Source organism: Saimiri boliviensis, chromosome 4 (assembly GCF_048565385.1).
Source record: "Saimiri boliviensis isolate mSaiBol1 chromosome 4, mSaiBol1.pri, whole genome shotgun sequence".
Classification (NCBI taxonomy): domain Eukaryota; kingdom Metazoa; phylum Chordata; class Mammalia; order Primates; family Cebidae; genus Saimiri; species Saimiri boliviensis.
The window spans coordinates 113,678,521-113,706,436 of record NC_133452.1 but is presented as its reverse complement, the minus strand read 5'-3'; the positions used below and the strand labels follow the sequence as shown (position 1 = coordinate 113,706,436).

At 42.6% G+C, this 27,916-nt stretch overlaps 1 long non-coding RNA gene across 1 annotated transcript in view; it reads left to right on the top strand.

Annotated features, from left to right (window-relative positions):
- Positions 1 to 23,957, top strand: part of LOC141584321 (uncharacterized) — a 47,600-nt gene extending 23,643 nt beyond the window's left edge. The window contains exon 3 of the long non-coding RNA XR_012517312.1: positions 22,787 to 23,957. This is a non-coding gene — a long non-coding RNA (uncharacterized LOC141584321). The remainder of the gene's footprint in view (positions 1 to 22,786) is intronic.
- The last annotated feature ends 3,959 nt before the right edge of the window (positions 23,958 to 27,916 follow it).

Here is a 27,916-nt window from a genome sequence, read left to right as displayed (position 1 = left end):
AGAAAACAGAGGCTTTGAGAAATTAAGAAACTTGCTTAAGGTAGTGGTCCACGAGTGACTGCCTGGCTCCAAAGCAAATTCCTTTCTTTTCTTTAAATAAATAAATAAAAATAATAGCGATGGGGTTTTGCTATGTTGACCAGGCCGGTCTCAAACTCCTGGCCTCAAGAGATCCTCTCATCTCAGCCTTCCAAAGTGCTGGAATTACAGGTGTGGTGGCCTCAAAAGCAAATTCTTTACCTCTTCTACCACTCAGATTATCTAATCCACTCTCCTCCATTTAGGAAATAAAGAGTTAGTATGGGAAAAACAACTTATTTTCTTTCTAAGTCAATGTTTATAATAATGGCTATTGTTAAAATCAGCATAACAGGAGTAACATGCTTAGGAAAAGGACATGCTGATAAAGAGATGCTGATGTAAGAAATTCATACCAGACAATTCATTTGTAAGAATATGTTTTGCATGGGACTAAATGCTATAAGGAAAAAACATTTAAACTAAAATGTATACTATTTAATCTAAATTTAACTTGCATTTTTAAAATTGCGTTTAAATCTAAAGTAATTTTAAAAGTAAAGTCACAGTGTTAGAATCTATCAGAGAAGGTAGACATATATGTGATTTGGTGCCTATCATGCTTTAGAGATCATTTAAGTCAGTCCCTAGAAGACCATGACAGCCAGGCCTCCAAGGTTTGTTTCTGGAAGACTAAGAAGAAACCAGAATGTCTCCTACTTAGGTTTTCCAAAAGTGATAGCTCATTTAATTGAAGTTCCTGTTGGTCAGCCCTGATAATATCAGTAATCGGTCAAGGCCAGGCTGCCACCAGGGTACTCAACAACTAGGCCTATGCCAAAATATACTAAAATTCCCAGGACTTTGAAAAGTGGAGAGAGCATTATCATCCCCCAAAGAGCTTTGTCCAGAGAGTCAGTGAGATTAGGAAATGATGACACAGACACCAAAAAGTAAGGGGGACTCTTGCCTAGGATGATCAGCAAAACAACCAATTAATCGAGATTATGCTAGAATGTTGTGATTGATGTACTTAGTACGAAGTACTTAGGATTATTTCTAAAAATAAATCTTATCCTGTGTGAGTGTATAATGGAAACTCTCTGAACTATCTTTGCAAATTTTCTATAAATCTAAATTATTCCCAAATAATTAGAGACAGTAGCTAAAGAAAAAATCTTTTATACTGTTTTGACCATTTATCACTTCCTTGATGTGATTAAAGAGTGGAAGAGTCTGGAGCCAGAAGTTACGGGTAGAAGGTAGAGAAAGCAGGGGGGTTGGAGGGATGAACCTCCCTTCCCCAGCAATGTATTTTGTAAACCCTAAGAAACCCAAGAAATCCTAACAGTCTTTTACTGTTAGAATGAGAAGTAATAGCACTGGGAAGTTACCCTAAGAAGCTAACTATCCTATATGTAAACCTAAGTAATCAATATTTGTGGTCGAGCACGGTGACTCATGCCTATAATCCCAGCATTTTGGGAGACTGAGGCAGGAAGATCATTGGGGTCAGGAGTTTAAGACCAGCTTGGTCAACATGGTGAAACCCCGACTCTACCAAAAAAAATACAAAAATTAGGAGGCCGTGGTGGCACATGCCTGAAGTCTTAGCTACTCTGCAGGCTGAGGCAGGAGAATTGCTTGAACTCGGGAGGCAGAGGTTGCAGTGAACTGAAATTGAGCTACTGCACTCCAGCCTGTGTGACAGAGCAAGACTTAGTCTCAAAAGAAAAAAATATATATATGCCAATCGTGGTGGTTCATGCCTTTAATCCTAGCACTTTGGGAGGCCAAGGCCGGCAGATCACCTGAGGTCAAGAGTTCAAGACCAGCCTGGCCAATGTGGTGAAACCCCGCATTTACTTTTTTTTTTTTTTTTTTTAAGAGACCAGGTCTCGCTATGTTGCCCAGGCTGGAGTGCAGTGGCTGTTCACAGGCGCCATCCCACTGCCGATCAGTATAGGAGTTTTGACCTGCTCCGTTTCTGACCTGGGCCGGTTCACCCCTCCTTAGGCAACCTGGTGTTACCCTGCTCCTGGGAGGTCACCATATTGATACTGAGCTTAGTGCGGATACCCAATCGGCATACAGCTGAGAACTCCTGGGCTCAAGCGATCCTCCCACTTCATCCTCCTGAGAAGCTGGGACTACAGGTATGCACCACCGCACCTGGCGAAACCCCTGTCTACTAAAAAATGCAAAAATTAGCTGGGTGTGGTGGCAAACACCTGTAATCCCAGCTCCTCGGGAGGCTGACGCAGAATGGCTTGAAGCCGGGATGTGGAGGTTGCAGTAAGCTGAGATCGAACCATTGCACTCCAGCCTGGAGAACAAGAGCGAGACTTCGTTTGTTTCAAAAAAATAAATAAAATAAAATAAAATAATAGGCTGGGCATGGTGACTCATACCTTTAATTCCAGCACTTTGGGAGGCCAAGGTGTTTGGATCACTTGATGTCAGGAGTTTGAGACCAGCCTGACCAACACGGTGAAACCCTGTCTCTACTGAAAAATACAAAAATTAGGCAGATGTGCTCCCTTGAACCCAGGAAGCAGAGGTTGAGGTAAGTCAAGATTGTATCACTACACTCCAGCCTGGGCAACAGAGTGGGACTCTGTCTCAAAAATAAAAAAATTTTAAAAATTAAATATATATATAAAATCATCATCAATATTTTTCTCACATGGAAATCCATTTTAGTTTTTTTTTTTTTTTTTTTTTTTAAGATGAAATCTCGCTCTGTCACCCAGGCTGGAATGCAATGGCGCCATCTCAGCTCACTGCAGCTACTGCCTTTCAGGTTCAAACCATTCTCCTGCCTCAGCCTCCTGAGTAGAAGGGATTACAGGTACGCACCACCGTGGTTGGATAATGTTTGCATTTTTAGTAGAGATGGGGTTTCACTATGTTGGTCAGGCTGGTCTCAAACTCCTGACCTCATGATCTGCCCGCCTCAGCCTCCCAAAATGTTAGGATTACAGGCATGAGCCACCTTGCCCAGCCCCATTTTAGTTTTAGTTTCAATTTTATTTACACTGTTAGTGCAATAACTCTTTTTCAAGTTGACCTGTAAAATACATAATTAAAAGTTACATTATTTACATTTTTTTTTTTTGAGACGGAGTCTCAATCTGTTGCCAGGCTGGAGTGCAGTGGCACAATCTCGGCTCACTGCAACCTCCACCTCCTGGGTTCAAGCGATTCTCCTGCCCGCTGAGTACCTGGGATTACAGACATGAACCACCATGCCCAGCTAAGTTTTGTACTTTTAGTAGACTGGGGGTTTCACCATGTTGGCCAGGATGATCTGATCTCTTGACCTTATGATCCACCTGCCTTGGCCTCCCAAAGTGCTGAGATTATAGACATGAGCCATCACAGCCAGCCATTTTCATTTTTAAACAACTGGGGCATTATAATAAGGAACAGAATCAAGTTACAGTACAGTAAAGATTTTTTAATGTCTTCAATATAAAACCCAAGTATTCTCTTCCATCAAGAATAGAGACTTCTCGGCCGGGCTCGGTGGCTCAAGCCTGTAATCCCAGCACTTTGGGAGGCCGAGGCGGGTGGATCACGAGGTCGAGAGATCGAGACCATCCTGGTCAACATGGTGAAACCCCGTCTCTACTAAAAATACAAAAAAATTAGCTGGGCATGGTGGTACGTGCCTGTAATCCCAGCTACTCAGGAGGCTGAGGCGGGAGAATTGCCTGAACCCAGGAGGTGGAGGTTGCGGTGAGCCGAGATCGCGCCATTGCACTCCAGCCTGGGTAACAAGAGCGAAACTCCGTCTCAAAAAAAAAAAAAAAAAAAAAGAATAGAGACTTCTCTTTTGATGTCTGAATGTAAAAGAAATAAAAAAAAATCTAAGAAAAAGAAAGGCTAAAAGTAATGTACAGTAGTAACTAACTTTTTTCAGTAAACTACTTACAAAGGGATAAACTTTTGTTAAAGGGAAAGTAATATTTATTTACTGTATCCCAGGTGCTTTACAAATGCTGACTTCTTTAATCCTCACAGAAGTGTCTGACAGTGTGATAGGTACTGTTATCTCCAGTTTGCCTAGGAGCAAACAAAAATTCAGACATAAACTTTCTACAGATTTCCAGCAGTAAAAAAGTGGTGGCAAGTTCTGATCGCAGATCTGACAGATTTAAAAGCCTTTTGCCACCACCCCATACTGTTTAGTAAGAAATGTAATACTTCTTGCCCATTTATTTAGGTATTTTCTTCCTCACATTTATGTGATTGCTAAATTTAATGCATACTCTGGGCACAGTGGTAATCCCAACACTTCGAGAGGCCAAGACAGATATATCACTTGAGGTCAGGAGTTTGAGACCATCCTGGCCAACGCGGTGGTACCCTGTCTCTACTAAAAAATACAAAAATTAGCTAGGCATGCTGGCACATGCCAGTGGTCCCAGCTATTTGGGAGGCTGCAGTGAAAGGATCACTTGACCCCCAGAGGTGAAGGTTGGACTGAGCAGAGATTGCGTCATTGCACTCCAGTCTGGGTGGTCTCAAAAAAGCAAAACAAAACAAAATAAAATAAATGTAATGCATACAATGTTTCAAAGCACAATCTATGGCCATATGCATCATAATTACTCAGGCTACAGGGTAAAAATACGAATTTGGGTGTGCTGCCCGATCTCAGATCAATTGAATCACAATCTCTGGGGTGGGGTCTGGAAATATGCCCATTTAACCAGTTGTCCCAACTAATTTTATATGTGTTTAGTATGAAAGGAAAGTGGGGTAGGGGGCGAGGTGGCTTATGCCCGTAATCTGTGTAGTTTGGGAGGCCGAGGTGGGAAGATTGATTGAGGCCAGGAGTTTGAGACCAGTCTGAGCAACATAGCAATGCCCTGACTCTATAAAATATTTTCTAAAAACTTAGCTGGGCATGGTGGTATGTTCCTGAGGTCCTAGCTATTCCAGAGGCTGAGGTGAGAGGATTCTTTAAGCCTAGGAGTTTCAGGCTGCAATGAGCTGTGATCATGCCACTGCACTCTAGCCTGGGTGCCGGAGTAATATTCTGTCTCACTTTGTTGCCAGGCTGCAGTGCAATGGTGCGATCTCAGCTCACTGCAACCTTGGCCTCCTGGGTTCAAGAAATTCTCCTGCTTCAGCCTCCAGAGTAGCTGGGGCTACAGGCACATGTCACAACACCCAGCTAATTAAAAAAAAAAAAAAAAAAATATATATATATATATATATATATATATATATATATTTCATTGCACTGTAGGTTCTGGGGTACATGTGCAGAACATGCAGGATTGTTGCATAGGTACATACCTGGCAATGTGCTTTACTGCCTCCTTCCCCTTGTCACCTGTATCTGGCATTTCTCCCCATGTTATCCCTCCCCAACTTCCCTATCCCCTGCTGTCCCTCCCCTATTCCCCCTCGACAGACCCCAGTTTGTGATGCTCCCCTCCCTGTGTCCATGTGTTCTCATTGTTCAACACCCATCTATAAGTGAGAACATGCAGTGTTTGATTTTCTGTTCTTGTGTCAGTTTGCTGAGAATGATGGTTTCCAGATTCATCCATGTCCCTGTAAAGGATACAAACTCATCACTTTTTATGGCTGCATAGTATTCCATGGTGTCTGTGTGCCACATTTTCCTTGTCCAGTCTATCATTGATGGGCATTTGGGTTGGTTCCAGGTCTTTGCCATTGTAAACAGTGCCACAGTGAACATACGTGTGCGTGTGTCTTTATAATAGAATGAATTATAATCCTTTGGATATATATACAGTAATGAGATTGCTGGGTCAGATGGAATTTCTATTTCTAGATCCTTGAGAAATCGCCACACTGTCTTCCACAATGGTTACACTAATTTACACTCCCACCAACAGTATAAAAGCATTCCTGTTTCTCTGCATTCTCTCCAGCATCTGTTGTCTCCATATTTTTTAATGATCACCATTCTAACTGGTGTGAGATGGTATCTCAATGTGGTTTTAATTTGCATTTCTCTAATGACCAGTGATGTTGAGCATTTATTCATATGTTTCTTGGCCTCATAAACATCTTCTTTTGTAAAGTGTCTGTTCATATCTTTTACCCACTTTTGAATGGGTTTGTTTGTTTTTTCTTGTAAATCTGTTTTAGTTCTTTGTAGATTCTAGATATTAGCCCTTTGTCAGATGGGTAGATTGCAAAAAATTTTTCCCATTCTGTTGGTTGCTGGTTCACTCTAATTAGTTTCTTTTGCTGTACAGAAGCTCTGGAGTTTAATTAGATCCCATTTGTCTATTTTGGCTTTTGTTGCCAATGCTTTTGGTATTTTAGTCATGAAGTCCTTGCCTATGTCTATGTCCTGAATAGTTTTGCCTAGGTTTTCTTCAAGGGTTTTTATGGTGTTAGGTCTTATGTTTAAGTCTTTAATCTATCTGGAGTTAATTTTAGCATAAGGTTTCAGAAAGGGTTCCAGTTTCTCCTTTTTGCACATGGCTAGCCAGTTTTCCCAACATCATTTATTAAACAGGGGATCCCTTCCCCACTGCTTGTTTTTGTCAGGTTTGTCAACAATGGTTGTAGATGTGGGGCGTTGCCTCCGAGGCCTCTATTCTGTTCCATTGTTCTGTATCTCTGTTTTGTTATCAGTACCATGCTGTTTTGATTACTGTAGCCTTGTAATATAATTTGAAGTCAGGTAGCATGATGCCCCCGGCTTGGTTCTTTTTGCTTAGAATTGTCTTGGCTATGCAGGCTCTCTTTTGGTTCCATATGAAGTTTAAGGTGGTTTTTTTTCCAGTTCTGTGAAGAGAATTATAGGTAGCTTGAAGAAGATAGTGTGGAATCTATAAATTACTTTGGGCAGTATGGCCATTTTCACAATATTGATTCTTCCTAACCATGAACATGGAATGTTTCTCCATCTGTTTGTGTCCTCTCTTATTTTGTTGCACAGTGGTTTGTAGTTCTCCTTTAAGAGGTCCTCTACATCCTTTGTTAGTTGTATTCCTAGGTATTGTATTCTCTTTGTAGCAATTGTGAATGTCAGTTCGTTCTTGATTTGGCTTTCTTTAAGTCTGTTATTGGTGTATAGGAATGCTTGTGATTTCTGCACATTGATTTTGTATGCTGAGACTTTGCTGAAGTTGCTTATCAGTTTCAGGAGATGGTGGGCTGAGACGATGGGGTCTTCTAAATATACAATCATGTCATCTGGAAATAGAGACAATTTGATTTCCTCCTTTCCTAATTGAGTACCCTTTATTTCTTTTTCTTGCCTGATTGCTCTGGCTAGAACTTCCAATACTATATTGAATAGGAGTGGTGAAAGAGGGAATCCTTGTCTAGTGCTGGATTTCGAAGGGAATGCTTCCAGTTTTTGCCAATTCAGTATGGTATTGGCTGTGGGTTTGTCATAATTATCTTTTATTATTTTGAGATATGTTCCATCGATACCTAGTTTATTGGGGGTTTTTAGCATAAAGTGCTGTTGAATTTTGTTGAAGGCCTTCTCTGTATCTATTGAGATAATCATGTGATTTTTGTCTTTGGTTCTGTTTATATGGTGAATTATGTTTATAGACTTGCATATGTTGAACCAGCCTTGCATCCTCAGGATAAAGCCTCCTTGATCGTGATGAATAGCTTTATGATGTGCTGTTGCAATTGGCTTGCCAGTATTTTATTGATGATATTTGCATCTATGTTCATCATGGATATTGGCCTGAAGTTTTCTTTTTTTGTTGAGTCTCTGCTGGGTTTTGGTATCAGGAGGATGTTGGTCTCACAAAATGATCTGAGAATGATTCCCTCTGTTTGGATTGTTTGGAATAGTTTTAGAAGGAGTGGTACCAGTTCCTCTTTGTATGTCTGGTAGAATTTGGCTGTGAACCCATCTGGACCTGGGCTTTTTTTGGTTGGTAGGCTATTAATTGTGGCCTCAACTTCAGCCCCTGTTATTGGTCTATTCAGGGTTTTGACTTCTTCCTGGTTAAGGCTTGGGAGGGTACAGGTGTCCAGGAATTTATCCATTTCTTCCAGGTTTACTGGTTTGTGTGCATAGAGTTGTTTGTAGTAATTTCTGATGGTAGTTTGTATTTCTTTGGGATCGGTGATGATGTCCCCTTTCTCATTTTTTATTGCATCTATTTGATTCTTTTCTCTTTTCTTTTTTATTACTCTATCTGTCTATTTTGTTGATCTTTTCAAAAAATCAGCTCCTGGATTTATTGATTTTTCTGAAGGGTTCTTTGTGTCTGTATCTCCTTCAGTTCTTCTTCTTCTTCTTCTTTTTTTTTTAAATCTCCTTCAGTTCTGATATTAGTTATTTCTTGTCTTCTGCTAGCTTTTGAATTTTTTGATCTTGCTCCTCTAGCTCTTTCAATTTTGATGATAGGGTGTCAATTTTAGATCTTTCCTTGCTTCTCATGTGGGCATTTATTGCTATAAATTTTCCTCTAGACACTGCTTTAAATGTGTCCCAGAGATTCTGGTATGTTGTGTCTTTATTCTTGTTAATTTTGAATAACATCTTTATTTCTGCCTTCATTTCATTGTCCAGTCAACATTCAAGAGCCAGTTGTTCAGTTTCCATGAAGTTGTGTGGTTCTGAGTTAGTTTCTGAGTTCTGAGTTCTAATTTGATTGCCCTGTGTTCTGAGAGACTGTTCGTTATGATTTCTGTTCTGCTGCATTTGCTGAGGAGTGATTTACTTTCAATTATGTGGTCAATTTCAGAGTAGGTGTGATGTGGTGCTGAGAAGAAGGTATGTTCTGTGAATTTGGTATGGAGAGTTCTGTAAATGTCTATTAGGTCTGCTTGGTCCAGATCTGAGCTTAAGTCCTGGATATCCTTGTTAAATTTCTGTCTCATTGATCTCTCTAATATTGACAGTGGAGGATTAAAGTCTCTGACTATTATTGTGTGGAAGTCTAAGTCTCTTTGTAGGTCACTAAGAACTTGCTTTATGTACCTGGGTGCTCCTATATTGAGTGCGTATATATTTAGGATCGTTAGCTCTTCTTGTTGCATTGATCCTTTTACCATTATGTAATGTCCTTCTTTGTCTCTTTTGATCTTTGTTGGCTTAAAATCTATTTTATCAGAGACTGCGGTTGCAACTCCTGCTTTTTTTTTTGTTCTCCATTTGCTTGGTAAATCTTCCTCAATCCCTTTATTTTGAACCTATGTGTATCCTTGTATGTGAGATGGGTTTCCTGGATACAGACACCAATGGGTTTTGACTTTTTATTCAATTTGCCAATCTGTGTCTTTCGATTGGGGCATTTAGCCCATTTACTTTTTTTTTTTTTTTTTTTTTTTTTTTGAGACAGAGTTTCGCTCTTGTTACCCAGGCTGGAGTGCAATGGCGCGATCTCGGCTCACCGCAACCTCCGCCTCCTGGGTTCAGGCAATTCTCATGCCTCAGCCTCCCGAGTAGCTGGGATTACAGGCACGTGCCACCATGCCCAGCTAATTTTTTGTATTTTTAGTAGAGACGGGGTTTCACTATGTTGACTGGGATGGTCTCGATCTCTCGACCTCGTGATCCACCCGCCTCGGCCTCCCAAAGTGCTGGGATTACAGGCTTCAGCCACCGCGCCCGGCCAGCCCATTTACATTTAAGGTTAATATTGTTATGTGTGAATTTGATCCTGCCATTTTAATGCTAGCTGGCTGTTTTGCCCGTTAATTTATGCAGTTTCTATTGTGCTGATGCTCTTTACTATTTGGTATGTTTTTGAAGTGGCTGGTACTAGTTGTTCCTTTCTATGTTTAGTGTTTCTTTCAGGAACTATTGTAAAGCAGGCCTGGTAGTGATGAAATCTCTCAGCAATTGCTTGTTCATAAAGGATTTTATTTTTCCTTCTCTTATGAAGCTTAGTTTGGCTGGATATGAAATTCTAGGTTGAAAATTCTTTTCTTTAAGGATGTTGAATATTGGCCCCTACTCTCTTCTGTCTTGTAGGGTTTCTGTTGAGAGATCCACTGTGTGTCTAATGGGCTTCCCTTTGTGGGTAACCTGACCTTTCTCTCTGGCTGCCCTTAGCATTTTCTCCTTCATTTCAACCCTGGTGAATCTGACGATTATGTGCCTTGGGGTTACTCTTTTTGAGGAATATCTTTGTGGTGTTCTCTGTATTTCTTGGACTTGAATGTTGGCCTGACTTGCTAGGTTGGGGAAGTTCTCCTGGATAAGAACCTGAAGAGTGTTTTCCAGCTTGAATTCATTCTCTCTGTCACATTCAGGTACACCTATCAAACGTAGATTAGGCCTTTTCACATAATCCCATATTTTTTGGAGCATTTGTTCATTTGTTTTTACTCTTTTTTCTCTAATGTTGCCTTCTGATTTTATTTCATTGAGCTGATCTTCAATCTCTGATATCCTTTCTTCATGAAACATGTATATGCTTCATGAAGTTCTCCTGTTGTGTTTTTCAGTTCCATCAGGTCATGTATATTCTTCTCTAAGCTGTTTATTCTTGTTAGCATTTTGTCAAACCTTTTTCAAGGTTCTTAGTTTCTTTGCATTGGATTAGCACATGTTCTTTTAGCTCTGAGAAGTTTGCTATTACCCACCTTCTGAAGCCTGTTTCTGTCAATTCATCAAACTCATTCTCCATCCAGCCTTGTTCTCTTGCTGTTGAGGAGTTGTGGTCCTTTGGAGGAAGAGAGGCGTTCTGGTTTTGGGTGTCTTCATTCTTTTTGTGCTGGTTTCTTCCCATTTTGGTGGATTTATCTACTTGTGGTCTTTGTAGTTGGTGACTTTCAGATGGGGTCTCCGAGTGAAAGTTCTTTTGGTTGATGACGAAGTTATTTCTTTCTGATTTTTAGTTTTCCTTCTAACAGTCAGGCCCCTCTGCTGTAGGACTGCTGGAGGTCCACTCCACACCCCACTTGCCTGGGGATCACCTGCGGCAGCCTCTGCATCGTTGTCGCTGGGAACTGTATTCCAGAGCTGTTCCTATTCGGCCATCTTGGATCACTCTCCTCTAATTTTTTTTGTTTTTAGTAGAGATAGGGCTTCACCATTTGGCCAGGATGGTCTCGATCTTCTGACCTTGTGATCCGCCTGCCTTGGCCTCCCAAAGTGCTGGGATTACAGGTGTGAGCCACTGTGCCTGGCCAAAAAGTGGTATTTTTCAACAGTTCATCCACACTTTAAAAAAAAGATTATATTGGGCTGGGCATGGTGGCTCACACCTGTAATCCCAACACTTTGGGAGGCTGAGGTGGGAGGATCATGAGGTCAAGAGATGAAGACAGTCATGGCCAACATGGTGAAACCCCATCTCTACTAATATACAAAGAAGTAGCTAGGCATGGTGGTGTGCGCCTGTAGTCCCAGCTGCTCTGGAGGCTGAGACAGGGGAATTGCTTGAACTCGGGAGGTAGAAGTTGCAGCAAGCCAAGATTGCTCCACTGCACTCCAGCCTGGTGAGAGAGTGAGACTCCATGTCAAAAAAGAAAAAAAACATTATGTCTTTTTTTTTTTTTTTTTTTTTTTCCAAGTTTCCCAGAATAGAGACAAGATCTCACTGTATTGCCCAGGCTGGTTTTGAACTTTTGAGCTCAAGTGATCCTCCTGCCTTGGCCTCTCAAAGTGCCAGGATTACAGGCATGGGTCACCATGCCCAGACATAAGTTATGTTTTATAATAAATTTTTTGAGCCAGGTGCAGTGGCTGACGCCTGTAATCCCAGCACTTTGGGAGGCCAAGGCAGGCAGATCACCTGAGTTTAGGAGTTTGAGACTAGCCTGGCCAACATGGTGAAATCCTGTCTCTACTAAAAAAGAAATACAAAATTAGTTGGACATGGTGGTGGGTGCCTGTAATCCCAGCTACTTGGGAGGCTGAGGCAGGAGAATCACTTGAAATCAGAGGCGGAGGTTGCAGTGAGCTGAGACAGCACCATTGCACTCTAGCCTGGGCAAAAAGAGCAAAACTCCATCTCAAAAAAACAAATTTTTTTACATTATTTCAAGTTACCCTATGGTGGTTTTTTTGGGTTTTTTTTTGTTGTTTGTTTTGAGAGAGGGTCTGGCTGTTTCACCCAGGCTGGAGTGCAGTGCAGTCTTGGCTCACTTCAACCTCCCACCTCCAGGGCTCAAGTGATCCTCCTGCCTCAGCCTCCCAAGTAGCTGGGACCACTGTCATGTGCCACCATGCCTGGCTAATTTCTGTAATTTTTGTAGAGACCGGTTTTGCCATGCCCTCCAGACTGGTCTTGAACACCTAGACTCAAGTGATCCGTTTGCCTTGGCCTCCCAAATTGCTGGAACTACAGGCATGAGCCACTGTGCCTGGCGATCTACACTTCTTGAACTCATGTCCTCTCACAGCTGCTGCCAAGAACTCTCAAAATCAATGATTTCAGTTTGATGAATCTTTATTGGTAGCCTTGAAATGAGGTTGTTAGGGGAAAGCAAGAGTTTCCAGGTAGAAATGTAAATAATAACAGTAACAAGAGTTAGAAATTACAGATTACATTTTATTTTATTTTTTATTTTGAGACAGAGTCTCATTTGTCATTCAGGCTGGAGTGCAGTGGTATGATTTTGGCTAACTGCAATCCCTGCCTCCAGGACTCAAGCGTAGATTACATTTGAAAAGCAAGTAGATATGGCTGGGCACAGTGGATCAAGCCTGTAATTCCAGCACTTTGAGAGGCTAAGGTGGGAAGATCATGAGGTCAGGAGTTGAAGACCAGCCTGGCCAACATGGTAAAACTCCGTCTCTACTAAAGATACAAAAAATTAGCTGGGCATGGTGGTATGCCCCTGTAATCCCAGCTACTCAGGAGGCTGAGGCAGGAGAATTGCTTGAACTCGGGAGGCATAGTTTACAGTGAACCAAGGGCGAAACTCCGTTAAAAAAAAGGCAGTAGTTACAATTCCTTAGTTGTTGCCTTCTGTTGTTACAGATGGCTCCTCTGAGAGATGAATGTACTTGGCCTTCCTACGTAGCATGATGCTTTCAACACTTGCTTCTATTGAAGATGTAAATGTTGGCTGGGTGCGGTGGCTCATGCCTGTAATCCCAGCACTTTGGGAGACCAAGGCAGGCAAATCATAAGGTCAAGAGATTGAGACCATCCTGGCCAACATGGTGAAACCCCATCTTTACTAAAAATACAAAAATTAGCTCGGCATGGTGGTGTGCACCTGTAGTCCCAGCTACTTGGGAGGCTGAAACAGGAGAATTGCTTGAACCTGGGAAGCAGAGGTTGCAGTGAGCCTAGATTGCACCACTGCACTCCAGCCTGGTGCCTGGCGACAGGGCGAGACTCTGTCTCCAAAAAAAAAAAAAAAAGAAGAATGTAACTGTTTTCCATCTTTTCTCTCCCCTTTCATTTTCCTTCCTATTTCTTCCCCTTTGGTTTCTCTTTTTTCTCTCTAGTATAAACATGGTGGGAAGTGATACACTAAAATGTTAACAGTGGTTGTCTCTAGTGAGTGGGACTATAGATAGGTAATTTTCTTTACCTTACCTACTTTCTTTTTTTTTTTTTTTTGAGACAGAGTTTCGCTCTCGTTACCCAGGCTGGAGTGCAATGGCGCAATCTCGGCTCACCGCAACCTCCGCCTCCTGGGTTCAGGCAATTCTCCTGCCTCAGCCTCCTGAGTAGCTGGGATTACAGGCACGCGCCACCATGCCCAGCTAATTTTTTGTATTTTTAGTAGAGACGGGGTTTCACCATGTTGACCGGGATAGTCTCTATCTCTCGACCTCGTGATCCACCCGCCTCGGCCTCCCAAAGTGCTGGGATTACAGGCTTGAGCCACCGCGCCCGGCTACCTTCCCTACTTTCTACTTTCACCATTGCTAATGTTAAGTCAGTCAGCAAACTTAAAAAAAAATACATGTGGCCAGGCGTGGTGGCTCACGCCTGTAATCCTAGCACTTTGGGAGGCCGAGGCAGGTGAATCACCTGAGGTCAGGAGTTCAAGACCAGCCAGGCCAACATGGTGAAACCCTGTCTCTATTAAACATACAAAAAAAAATTAGCTGGGCATGGTGGCAGGCTCCTGTAATCCTAGCTGCTTGGGAGGCTAAGGCAGGAGAAGCACTTGAACCTGGGAGGCAGAGGTTGCAGTAAGCCGAGATCACGCCATTGCATTCTAGCCTGGGTGACAACAGTGGAACTCTGTTTCAAATAAATAAATGAATAAATAAAAGACATATGAGGCTGGGCGCGGTGGCTCACGCCTATAATCCCAGCACTTTTCGAGGTCAAGGAGGGTGGATCACCTGAGGTCAGGAGTTCAAGACCAGCATGGTCAACATGGTGAAACCCCATCTCTACTAAAAATACAAAAATTAGCCAGCTGTGATGGTGGGAGCCTGTAATCCCAGCTACTCAAGAGGCTGAAATGGGAGAATTGCTTGAACCCAGGAGGCAGAGGTTGCAGTGAGCTGAGATCCTGCCACTGTACTCCAGCCTGGGCAACAGGGTGAGACTCTATCTCAAAAACAGAAACCAAAACCAAAACCAAAACCACATATGTAAGAGAAGAGAGAACCCTGTGGAAGGAACCACTGGCTACCCTAAAAAGAGGGAAAGTAGGGAGACTAATTAAATATTTGTGTTTCTTTACCACTTACTTGTAGATTTTGAAAATAGTAGGATCTTGGTGGTGTAATTTGAGTTCTTTTTTATTTTTTAAAATTATTATTATTTTTAAAGATGGGGTTTAAAAATGACCATGTTGGTCAGGCTGATCTTGAACTCCCGACTTCAGGTGATCTGCCCGCCTTGGCCTCCAAAGTGCTTGGATTACAGGCGTGAGCCACCACGCCCAGCCAATTTGAGTTCTTAAAGATAAAAAAAAAGAAAATAGGAAGAAAAAATTAAAACTTTCTGCAGTTTTTTTTCCCTTCTGCTCCATTTTCCTCCTTTTCTTGCTGATCCTATCTTCTCATCCTCCCCAACTGAGAATTCTTTATTAGCAAAGCAGCTGGCTGACACTTGCTGGACTGAAAGAGCCACTGTCCAGTCTTGCTATTTAAGTTTAAGCCACACTGCATTTATGTATAGCTTCTTTCTCCTGGAGGACTGAGATACCTCTTTATAATTCCACTGCTATTTTTAACATCCCCACAGGGTAAAGAGAAAGCTAGTCCCTTCATCTTTGAGCTGGTCACTCGTTTTCCGAATTTCCATTTTCCCAGGGCAGATAATACGAAGCAGGAGAGATCATCACAGTTAGAACATAGTCTTGGATAATAACCTCTTTCCATACTATTAAAGAATCCAGTCCTCTTAGTTATTAAAAGGCCATAGGGATATCAGGAAAACACATATATAGTGTTTTATATTTGGAGAAGGATCTTATAATAATTTAAAACCTCGGCAGCATCACACAGCTTTGTCCTGTAATCCTGAGTGAATAATGCCCCAGACAATAAACAGCTCAGTACATCCTGCAAAGGCAAAAGATATTCCAGCAGGCACTCTAGGCTCTCAGTCCCCAGGCTATATGGCCTTGATAACTTCCCCAATTACTCTGGAAACTGTTATTTTTTCAGTCTGCACTTGAAACAGAGCTATAAGTGCCCAGCGAGCACCAGGGAAGAAGGTAAGTCAGCCCTGGTAGAAGGCACCCTGACCACTGCCCTGTTTCCATGGCTCTGCCCAGTGGGGCTTGCAGGCAGAGAATTACACTCAATTCCAAGGCAAGCCTTGCCTGTGCTCTGCTCATGAAGAAGGAAATGAGTTTTAAGTCCAAACGCAGCACTCACTTTTAGCTATGGGGATTATTTTAGCTATCTCTAGTTCTCCAGTCTGGGTTTGTGTTCGAAGTGTGACGACATCAACCATCCCTCCCACCCTCCGTGTTTTTTTTTTTTTTTTTTTTTGAGATAGGGTCTTGCTCTGTCACCCAGGATGGAGTGCAGTGGGGACAATCATGGTTCACTGCAACCTGAACCCCCCAGGTTCAAGCTGTCCTCCCAGCTCAAACTCTTGAAGTAGAAGGGATCACAGGCATGCGCCACCACACCTGGCTGGATCTGTGTGTGTACATTGCCTGGCTGTGTGTACTGTGTATGTGTGTAAAAATGGGAATGTCACTATGTTGCCCAGGCTGGTCTGAAGCTCCTGGGCTCAAATGATCCTCCTCCTCAGCTTCCCAAGGTGTTGGGATTACAGGTGTGAGCCACTGTGCCCGGCTTAAATATTTTAAATAGTCCTAAAGGCAGAAGTCCCTTGACTCTTCAGAGAAATGGGAAAATAGTTTAAGGCATTCTCACCACCTCAAGTGGCTGTGGCAGTACATTCACATTTATAGTCATCAGGGCATTTATAATTGGTTAGGGGCTCATCCTTTATAAAGCTGTTTCAACAATTTTGCCCTCATCTTTCTTTTGATTTGGGGTTACTCTTTTACGTTAGAGGCAAAACGTAGGCTAATGGGTGAGACTTCAGGGAGAAACAGAAAATGGGAAGTTTTAATCAGGGTTGTAAACTGAAAGGAGTATTTTAACTTGAATTGCCCAGTATAAATATACAAGATATGCTGGGTGTGGTGGCTCACGCCTGTAATCCCAGCACTTTGGGAGGTTGAGGTGGGTGGATCACAAGATCAGGAGATTGAGATCATCCTGGCCAACATGGTGAAACCCTGTCACTACTAAGAATACAAAAATTAGCTGGGCATGGTGGCGTGTGCCTGTAATCCCAGCTACTCGGGAGGCTGAGGTAGGAGAATCGCTTGAACCACGGAGTTGGAGGTTGCAGTGAGCCTAGATTGCGCCACTGCACTCCAGCCTGGCAACAGAGCGAGACTCCATCTAAATAAATAAATAAATAAATAAACATAGATAAACCAAAAGCAAAAAGATTTGGAACCTCTCTATTTGCTACATTTATGGATAAGAAAAATCTGACTCTCTAATCAACAGTAATCTATATGCTTTTTCCAACTGAAAAAACTTAAACACTTCAGTGGGTGTTATGATGAATGACTATTGAAGTCATTCAACCACATTAATTCACCTAATATACCCCAAGGAGTAGCTGAAGCCTTAGTGATCTAGAAACACAAAAGACAGGTCGGTCAGGTCCTTCACCTTGAAACAGGGAGCCACAGGGGTTTCTAATGGGGTTACTAAATTAAGGAAAATAATGTATAAGGACATTAGCTGGAAATGCCAATAATATTAATTTCCTTCTATCGAAGACCTAATGTGTGCCAGGCACTAGGCCAACAGCCTTAAGATAAGAATTTTGCTCCCATGGGTTAAATGAGATTCCAAGAGGCCAAGTAACTTACTTGAGCCATAGAGTTAGTAAATGGCTGAGTTAAGACCCACACTTGGGTCCCTGTGTCAGAGGCATGTGAACCAGATCAACGCCATCTTAAATAGGGGCTAGGTAAAATAAGACTGAGTCCTACTGGGCTGCATTCCCAGACGGTTAAGCCATTCTAAGCCACAGGATGAGATATGGGATCAGTCAAGATGCAGGTCATAAAGACCTTGCTGATGGAACAGGTTGCACTAAAGAAGCTGGACAAAACTCATCAAAACCAAGAATGGCGACAGGAGTGACCTCTGGTCATTCTCACTGCTATACTCCCACCATCGCCATGACAGTTTACTAATGCCATGGCAATGTCAGGAAGTTACCCTATATGGTCTAAAAAGGGGAGGAACCCTCAATTCTGGAAATTACCCACCCCTTTCCTGGAAAACTCATGAATAAGATGCCCCCTGTTTAGCATATAATAAAGAAATAACCATAAAAATGGGCCAGGTGTGGTGGCTTATGCCTGTAATCCCAGCACGTTGAGAGGCTGAGGCAGGCGGATCACCTGAGGTCAGGAGTTCAAGACCAGCCTAGCCAATGTGGTGAAACCCCCATCCCTACTAAAAATACAAAAATTAGCCAGTGTGGTGGCACACACCACACCTGTAATCCCAGCTACTAGGGAGGCTGAGGCGGGAGAATTGCTTGAACCCAGGAAGCAGAGGATGCAGTGAGCTGAAATTGCACCACTGCACTCCAGTCTAGGTGACAGAGAGAGATTCCATCTCAAAAAAAGAGAAAAAAAGAAGCATTGTTAAGATACTATGCTATTTTGGCTGATGGGTTGGAGAAGGGCGAGCCCAGAAATGGGACTTTGAGTTGCTTAAGACTAGGAGACAGAGGTGGAAGGGACAGGTTCCGTAGACATTTAAAGAATGTCTGCCATTTGAATGTGCACAGGCAGCTGCACATTTCTGCCCCAGGCCTCTGGGATTCCTGCAGATTTAGTGTAGAGAATAGGAAGCCATATGCAAGTTAACATACAAATCTGTATCTCTTATTATTGAAGTGTGTTTTGTCATGGCATTTTGAACCAACAGACCGATAATCAAAGGAGCTAATATTCAACTTCCCACCTCCCCAAAATTGGCTTGAAGAACTGCATGGACGGAAGTTTTAAGAGACAGTAGTGGCTGGGCGTGGTGGCTCAAGCCTGTAATCCCAGCACTTTGGGAGGCCAACGCGGGTGGATCACGAGGTCAAGAGATCGAGACCATCCTGGTCAACATGGTGAAACCCTGTCTCTACTAAAAATACAAAAAATTAGTTGGGCATGGTGGCGCATGCCTGTAATCCCAGCTACTCAGGAGGCTGAGGCAGGAGAATTGCCTGAACCCAGGAGGCGGAGGTTGCGGTGAGCCGAGATCGCGCCATTGCACTCCAGCCTGGGTAACAAGAGCGAAACTCCGTCTCAAAAAAAAAAAAAAAAAAAGAGACAGTAGTAGCTCAAATATTTTCCTAATGCAGTTTTGCAAATGCCAGAATAGATGTAACATGATGTAGCCTGCATCTTCCATCAAAAGTGCCACTTGGTAGTTTTCTAATTTTGCTTCTTTATGCTTTTTTTTTTTTTTTTTTTTTTGGAGACAGCGTCTCACTCTTTTAGACCAGGCTGGAGTACAGTGGTCTGATCCAGGCTCACTGCAACCTCCACCTCCTGGATTCAAGCAATTCTCCTGCCTCATCCTCCCGAGAAGCTAGGATTATAAGAGGTCACCACCACACTCAGCTAATTTTGCATTTTTAATAGTGATGTGTTTTCACCGTGTTGGCCAATGTATGTGTTCTTTTTTTCAACACTGAGTTTCACTCTTGTTGCAATCTGGAGTGCAATGGCACGATCTCCACTCACTGCAACCTCTATCTTCTGGGTTCAAATGATTCTCCTGCCTCAGCCTCCCTAGTAGCTGGGATTACAGGCATGGGCCACCACACTTGGCTAATTTTGTATTTTTAGTAGAGACAGGGTTTCTCCATATTGGTCAGGCTGGTCTTGAACCTCAAGCGATCCTCCTGCCTCAGCCTCCCAAAGCACTAGGATTACAGGTGTGAGCCATTGTGCCTGGGCCCCACCTGGTTAATTTTTTTTGTAGACATGGGGTTTCTCCATGTTGCTCAGGCTGGTCTTGAACTCCTGAGTGCAAGGGATCTGCCCACCTTGGCTCCCCAAAGTGCTGGGGTTACAGGTGTGAACCACTGTGCCCAGCCTCTAATTTGCTTTTTAATCATTATGCAAATTCAAGGAAGAATTTTGTTTTTCTTTTTTTGAGACAGAGTCTCCCTCTGTTCCCAAGGCTAAAGTGCAATAGTGCAATCTCGGCTCACTTCAACTTCTGCCTCCAATGTTCAAGTGGTTCTCCTGCCTCAGCCTCCTGAGTAGCTGGGAGTACAGGTGCATGCCAGCACACCTGGCTAATTTTTGTATTTTTAGTAGAGACAGGGTTTTACCATGTTGGTCAGGCTGGTCTTGAAGTTCTGACCTCATAATCCGTCTGCCTTGGCCTCCCAAAGTGCTGGGATTACAGGTATGAGCCACTGCACCTGGCTCTCAAGGAAGAATTTACTGGCTCTCCAGTTTGAAACTACCCTGGAGTTTACATTTATAACCTCCTATTACATGCCATTAAACATCACAATATTTCTATTTTCTGAGACTGTGGTTCCAATTTACCACTAGAAAGGTAACAAACTATATATTTAAGGATAAATTTGCATTTGCTCAACTAATAGATAAATATGCTAGGCCCCAAGGATATATATATATATAAACAGGACAGAACAAAAAGTCCTGAATTCCAGAAAGTTGGCAGTTTAAAGAGAATATAGGTATATAAAATAGTAAACAGCAAAACATTTTGGGCCAGCACAGAGAAATATACAAGTGACTGACTAACAATGCTGGTAAAGATATATATGTACTATGTATTTCAAATATTTTTATTTGAAAATATTATACATATGTATGTGTGTGTGTGTAAATATATATATATATTTTAAGAGACAAGCTCTTGGCTGGGCACGGTGTCTCATGCCTGTAATCCCAGCTCTCTGGGAGCCTCTCAAAGTGCTGGGATTACAGGCATGAGCCACTGTACTTGGCTTTTTTTTTTTTTTTGAGATGAAGTCTCACTTTGTTGCCCAGGCTGGAGTGCAGTGGACTGCAACCTCCATCTCCCACCTTCAAACGATTATCCTGCCTTAGCCTCCCGAGTCACTGGAATTACAGGTGCCCACCACCATGCCTGGCTAAGTTTTGAATTTTTAGTAGAGATGGGGTTTGGCCATGTTGGCCAGGCTGTTCTCAGACTCCTGACCTCAAATGATCAGGCCTCCCAAAGTGCTGGGATTACAGGCATGAGTCACCATGCCCAGCAATAATTTGCATTTTAACAAGTTTGAAAGTAATGCATATTCTTTGAAACTACTGGTCCTTACGGCATACTTTAAGAACCATTGCTTGAATATGATGACTGGTTTAGCAAACTCTCTGCCTCAGCCTCCCGAGAAGCTAGGATTACAGGAGGGCACCACCATGCCTGCTAATTTTGCATTTTTAATAGAGATATGGTTTCACCGTGTTGGCCAGTGTATGTGTTCTTTTTTTCGACACTGAGTTTCACTCTTGTTGCACAGGCTGGAGTGCAACGGCACGATCTCCACTCACTGCAAACTCGACCACCTGGGTTCAAGTGATTCTCCTGCCTCAGCCTCCCGAGTAGCTGGGATTACAGGCATGTGCCACCACACCAAGGGTTTGCTGGGTAGTCAAGAAGCGTGCCCCAGAGCCTTCTACACATTTTCAAGCCTCTTCCTTCCCCAAACCCTGCCAGCCTGCAAACATCAATTCAGAAATAGTTATTTCCCAGTCATTTTGCCCTTGTTACATATCTCCCAGTTGGTTTATGTGCATGTTGAGTATAGCAGCTGAACAAGTATGTTTTTAAAAATAATAATGTCTTTATTTTTTTTGACATGGAGTCTTACTCTAGCCCAGGCTCTAGTGCAGTGACACAATCTTGACTCAATGCAACCTCGGCCTCCCAGGTTCAAGCAATTCTCCTGCCTCAGACTCCTGAGTAGCTGGGATTTCAGGTGTATGCCACTATGCCTGGCTAATTTTTGTATTTTTAGTAGAGACAGGATTTCACCATGTTGGCTAGGCTGGTCTCGAACTCATGACCTCAACTAATTCACCCAGCTCGGCCTCCCAAAGTGCTGGGATTACAGGTGTGAGCCACTGCGCTGGGCCAATATGTCTGTATAAATCAAGAATACCACTGGATAGGCTGTAGGATAATTTCAAAGAATTTGTGCTTATACAATGGAATAGTAGTCCACTCTCTTAGGAGGACTGCCCTTGGAAAGCACGTGGTCAAATCCTGTGGGTTCCAGCAGAGTACCAGGTATAGCCAGTCTTGCTGGTGTCTCCTTATTATATCACCTGACCTTTATTCTGGCCCCCCAGCTGTTGCTGTTTGCCTCTCAGCTCACCTCAATATGTGTATTGGCCTACAGTGTTCTCTGGAGAAACTCGTTGGAACAGAGCAGTTTGGGAACTAAATAGCAGGATTTGGGCAAGGCAAGATGAAGAAGAAGGCTTTCAACTGAGATAGTCATTCATCATTGTAAAAATTACTGCTGCTGCACAGAGTTTGCTCCAAAATCCAGAGGCACATAGCTCCAGGGATGCAGAAGGGCCAAGAACCCTAGCGTGGAAGCCCAGCTGTGTTTGGTACCCACAATCATCATCTCCCTATTTAATTTAAATGGATACTTGGTTAAGTGCTTTCAACTTGCTCTGTTGCCCAGGCTGGAGTGCAGTGGTACGGTCTCGGCTCATTGTAACCTTTGTCTCCCAGGTTCAAAATGATTCTCATGCCTCAGCCTCCCAACTAGCTGGGATTATATGCGTCCACCACCATGCCTGGCTAATTTTTGTATTTTTTAAATAGAGATGGGGTTTCATCATGTTGGCTAGGCTGATCTAGAACTCCTGACCTCAAGTGATCCACCTGCTTCGGCCTCCCAAAGTTCTGGGATTATAGGCATGAGCTACCGCACCCATATTTGCTTGTGTATGTGTGCATCTGTGTGCGTGTGCGTGTGTGTGTGTGTGTGTGCGTGTGTGTGTGGTCTAGTTTAGTGTCCAGGGCCAACTATCCTGGGAGCCAGTTTGGTGTAGCATGTTTTCCTTCATCTTTAGACACAGGGGACCAAGAACCTTAGTTCTGTGTGGTATGTGTTTCCTTGGCTGGGGCAGGTGTCCATGAGCCACAGGTATTACGGTTAGAAGGAAGTAAGATGTGGTATCACACTTCAGAGGACCTAGGGAGCTGCAAGCTGTTTTGCAATTAGATGCTATAAACGTTTTGGAGTGTCACCCTTGATGTATAAGCCTTATTTTTAAAATTCTTTTTCTCTTTTCCTTCCTTCCTTCCTTCCTTCTCTCTTTCTTTCTTTTTTGAAATGAACAGGAAGAAGACATATAAGCCTCAAAACTCAGTAAACCTTTTGGTTCTGTACCTACATTTGGCCATCATTCCAGTTCTCAGCATTGTGTAAGACAAGTACTTGAGGTCTGTTTTTGTAAACCGGGACCCTGAGGCACAGAACAAGTAAGTGGATAGAAATAAATGCTGTATGGACAAATAATTTTATTTAAAAATTTATGTTTTTCATTTATTTTTCAGAAGAAGCATTAATAAGTAGGCAGTAGTTTCTGGGTATTAAAAAAACATCAGAGGCATTTCTTTTTCCTTATAAAAGAAGTCATAACAGTGAACATCTATAGCACTTGGGTAATAAAGGATTTCACATCTTATAATCCCAGTACTTTGACAGGCTGAGAGGGGAGTTCAACACCAGTCTGGGTAACATAGCAAGGCCCTGTCTCTATTAAGAAAATAATAAAACAAAGGGTTTCACATGCATTTTAGAAATTAGACCACCCAAAGTTGTAAGATTTGTAATAATGCTCTAAAATAATTTTGTAAAATGCTCTGAAATAATGCATTTTAGAGACTAGAAAAGTAAGCCTCAGGAAGGCTGTGTGACTTGTCCACCAGTGCTCAGTGGCAGATCCCTGGCCTGGAAGCCGCATTCTTCTCACTATACCACGTTGCCATTTTCTACCAACTGGTGCACAGTGCATATTCTCCAAGACAGAAGGGAAGGAGGCTTGATTAATTGGGCTCAGCCTTTCCTTCTAGTTTTGGGGCTGTGAGACCTGTGCGTTGTAAGTGGACCATAAAGTCTGTTTGCCTCAGAGCAGGTAACTGGCTGCTAAGCAACCCAGGATGAACTGAGCTTGGGAGCAATTTTCTCTCACTCCTGTGGTGGCATCTCTTCAGCTCACTTTCTTATTTTTTCTTTTTCTTTTCTTTTCTTTCTTTCTTTCTTTCTTTTTTTTTTTTTAAACTACTCTGCACTTATCGGTAAGATATTTTTCAGCTCACTTTCTTTGTGCTGCTCCTCTTCAGTTTATGGCTGTGCAGTTGTCAGGGCTCGTGTCAGTTTTTCCAATCTTCCCTCTAAATTTCCTGGTAGCAGCAGTGGCCTAGAATACACTGATCTTCAGCACCCTGACAGAAACGGCTGCTGTCCCAGTGGGAAGTGTGGTTCCTGGGCTGCCTCTTGGCAAAGGGCTCTAGCTTGTCCAGATTTGGATCTGCCCCAGGATCTGTCGGCTCCAGGAGAGGTGTTGAAAGGCTGTGACAAATGCCTGCCCTGGCAGATGGAGGAAGCTTTGGCTAACTTGAGAGTGCAGTGTAATAACAGCTGCCCTGAGAAGAGATTTCCAGCCATTCTTGTGCTCTGAGATGGGATGTGCAGCTGTGCTGACCCACCTCTTAGGTGAGGCCTTCACAAGTACCAGCATCTTTAGGGATCTTTACTTCCAGTTCATTGGCGGTGACCACTACTGTGCCACAGAAAGAATCAAAGGGGGATTGAAAAGAATTAGCCAAAATTCTGCTGGCCATGGTGGCTTATGCCTATAATCCCAGCACTTTGGGAAGCTGAGGCAGGTGGATCCCCTGAAATCAATAGTTTGATATCAGCCTGGACAACATGGTGAAACCCCATCTCTACTAAAGATATAAAAATTAGCTGTGTATTGGTGTGTGTCTGTAATCCCAGCTACTCGGGGGGCTGAGGCTGGAGAATCGCTTGAACCCAGGAGGCAGAGGTTGCAGTGAGCCGAGATTGTGACACTACTCTCCAGCCTGGGCGACAGGGTGAGACTCCATCTCCAAAAAAAAAAAAAAAAAAGAAGAAGAATTAACCCAAAACCCAAAATTCTTTCTTAAAGGGCATCCTTATCAAGAAACCTGGGTGTAGGAGGCTGTAGATTTAGATTCCAGGGTTAGCTCTGATGTTGGGATATCGTTGGATGCTACAGAAAACTGATTCAGTCTGGCTTAAACAAAAGGGAAATTTATTCTTTTTCTTTTTCTTTTTTTTTAAGAAAAAGAATAAAGAAGAGGAAGAAAGAGAAAGAGGAAGAGGGAGAGAGGATGGGGGTATTGCTTTATTGCCCGGGCTAGAATGCAGTCTAAATATGGGTATGCCTATAATTGTCGTTAATAGTGGAGACATAAAAGAAAATGAGGGAAGAGAATAACAAACAAGGAGCCAACCAACATTTCGTTTAAACTTCTAAGTTGATATGATGTGGTACTGATAAGAGTGTATATTTTGTGTATTTAAAGTGGAGAGTTCTATAAATGTTAATTACATTTACTTGTTCCAGATCTGAGTTCAAGTCCTGGATATCGTTGTTAATTTTCTGTCTCATTGATCTGTCTAATATTAATGTTGAAGTCTCCCACTATTATTGTGTGGGAGTCTAAGTCTCTTTGTTAGTCTTGTATGTCTGGGTATTCCTGTATTGGGTGCGTATATATTTAGGATCTTTAGCTCTTCTTGTTGTTGCATTGATCCTTTTATCATTATATAATGTCTTTCTTTGCTTCTTTTGATCTTTGTTGCTTTAACGACTATTTTATCAGAGGCAAAAATTGTAACTTCTGCTTTTTATTTATATATTTTAGCTCTCTGGTTGGTTGGTAAATCTTTCTCCATCCCTTGTTTTGAGTCTTTGTGTATCCTTGAATATGAGATGGGTCTGGATGCAGCATACTGATGGGTTTTAAGGAAATTTATTATTTTTCATAACTAGAAGTAGGGTGAGCTCCAGGCGTGGTCTGATCAGTGGATCAGCGATGTCATTAAGGACCCAGGGCACTTTCTGTCATCCTACTCCTACTCTTCAATGTTGGTGCCATGCTAACACCAGTGCTGCTGATTTTTCCTTATCGTCCTGAGATGATGCCTACTCTGGCTGATGGTGGCAATCAGAGCTATAGACTTCACTCATAACTACAGCAGGCAGAAATCTCTCCCATTATGGACCATAAAACCTTTGGTTCACTCTGGTTAGCCTAATTTAGCCCTCCAGCCTACACTCCTGGATCAATAACTGTCACCAAGGGAATGCTGTGCTAATGGGCTTAGAACTGCCCTGTCCAATATGGAAGCTACTAGCCGTATGTGGCTACTGAGCATTTGAAACGTAGTCTGAATTAAGATATATTGTACGTATAAAATACTCATCAGATTCCAAAAACTTCAGCTGGGTACAGTGGCTCATACCTGTAATCCCAGCACTTTGAGAGGCTGAGGGGGGCTTGAGCCCAGAAGTTTGAGACCAGCCTGGCCAACATGGTAAAATCTGTCTCTACTAAAAATATAAAAATTCGTTGGGTGTGGTAGTGCGTGTCTGTAGTCACAGCTACTTGGAGGCTGAGGCAGGAGAATCACTTGAACTGGGGAGGCAGAGATTGCAGTGAGCCAGTGGAGATCATGCCACTGCACTCCAGCCTGGGTAATACAGAAAGACTTGGACTCCAATAAAAAAAAAATCCCAAATTTCATAATATACACACATGTAAAACATATATTTAATTTTTTTCCTTTTAAAAATAGTTTTTTGTTTTTTTTTTTTTGACTTAGAAACAAAGTCTTGCTATGTTGGTCAGACTGGTCTCCAGCTTCTGAATTCAAGTGATCCTCCTGCCTCAGCCTGGAAAGTGCTGGGATTACAGAAATGAGTCACTGTACCCCGCTTATTTATTGTTTTTTATATTGATTACATGTTGAAGGCTGGGTATGCTGGCTCATACCTTAATCACAGCACTTCGGGAGGCTGAGATGGGCAGATCGCTTGAGGACAGGAATTCGAGACCAGCCTAGCCAACATGGTGAAACCCTGTCTCTACTAAAAATACAAAAATTACCTGGGCATGATGGTTCATGTCTGTAATCACAGGTATTCAGGAGGCAGGAGAATTGCTTCAACCCAGAGGTGGAGGTTGCAGTGAGCTGAGATCTCACCACTGGCCACTGTACTTCAGCCTGGGCAAGAGAAAAAGACTGTCTCAAATGAACAAACAAACCATCCTAGAAACCCCAGTTGAAGTAATATTTTTGATATATTGAGTTAAGTAAAATTTATTATTAAAATGAATTTCACCTGATTATTTGTATTTTTTTTTTTTTGGTCTCTTTTTTTCCCTTTTTTGGAAAATGGGGTCTTGCTATATTCCCCAGGCAGGTCTCAAACCCTTGAGCTCAAGCTGTCCTCCAGCCTCTGCCTCCTTAAGTTTTGGAATTACAAGTGTGAGCCATTGTGCTTTTAAAATTTTTTATTTTGTTTCTTTTTTTTTTTTTTTTTTTTTTGGGAGATGGAGTCTCATTCTGTTGCCTAGGCTGGAGTGCAGTGGCATGATCTTGGCTCACTGCAACCTCAGCTTCCCGGGTTCAAGTGGTTCTCCTGCCTCAGCCTCCCCAGTAGCTAGGATTACAGGTTTGTATCACCATGCCTGGCTAGATTTTATGTTTTTATTAGAGATGGAGTTTCACCATGTTCGTCAGGCTGGTCTTGAACTTCTGACCTCAGGTAATTTGTCCACCTCAGCTTCCCAAAGTGCTGGGATTATAGGCATGAGCCACCTTGCCTGGCCTATTTTTTTATTTTTTTGAGACAGAGTCTTGCCGTTGCCCAGGCTGGAGTGCAGTGGTGTGATCTTGGCTCACTGCAACCTCCACCTCCCAAGTTCAAGTGATTTTCTTCCCTCAGCCTCCCGAGTATCTGGGATTACAGGTGTGAGCCACTGTGTCCCGCCTATTTTTAATTTTTTAATGTGGCTACTAGAAAATTTAAAATTAAAGGCTGGGCATGGTGGCTCATACCTGTAATCCCAGCACTGTGAGAGGCTGAGGTGGGCAGGCAGATCAGGAGTTTGAGACCAATCTGGTCAACGTGGCGAAGCCCCATCTCTACAAAAAATACAAAAGTTAACTGGGCTTGGTGGCATATGCCTGTAGTCCCAGCTATCTGGGAGGCTGAAGCAAGAGAATTGCTTGAACCTGGGAGGTGGAGGTTGCAGTGAGCCGAGACTGCACCACTGCACTCCAGCCTGGGTGACAGAGCAAGGCTGTCTCAAAAATAATAAAATAAAATAAAATAAAATAATATATGTAAGTTGATTGCTGTTTCTGTTTGATAGCACTGGCTCAGACAAATCAGTATCTATTTCCAGAAA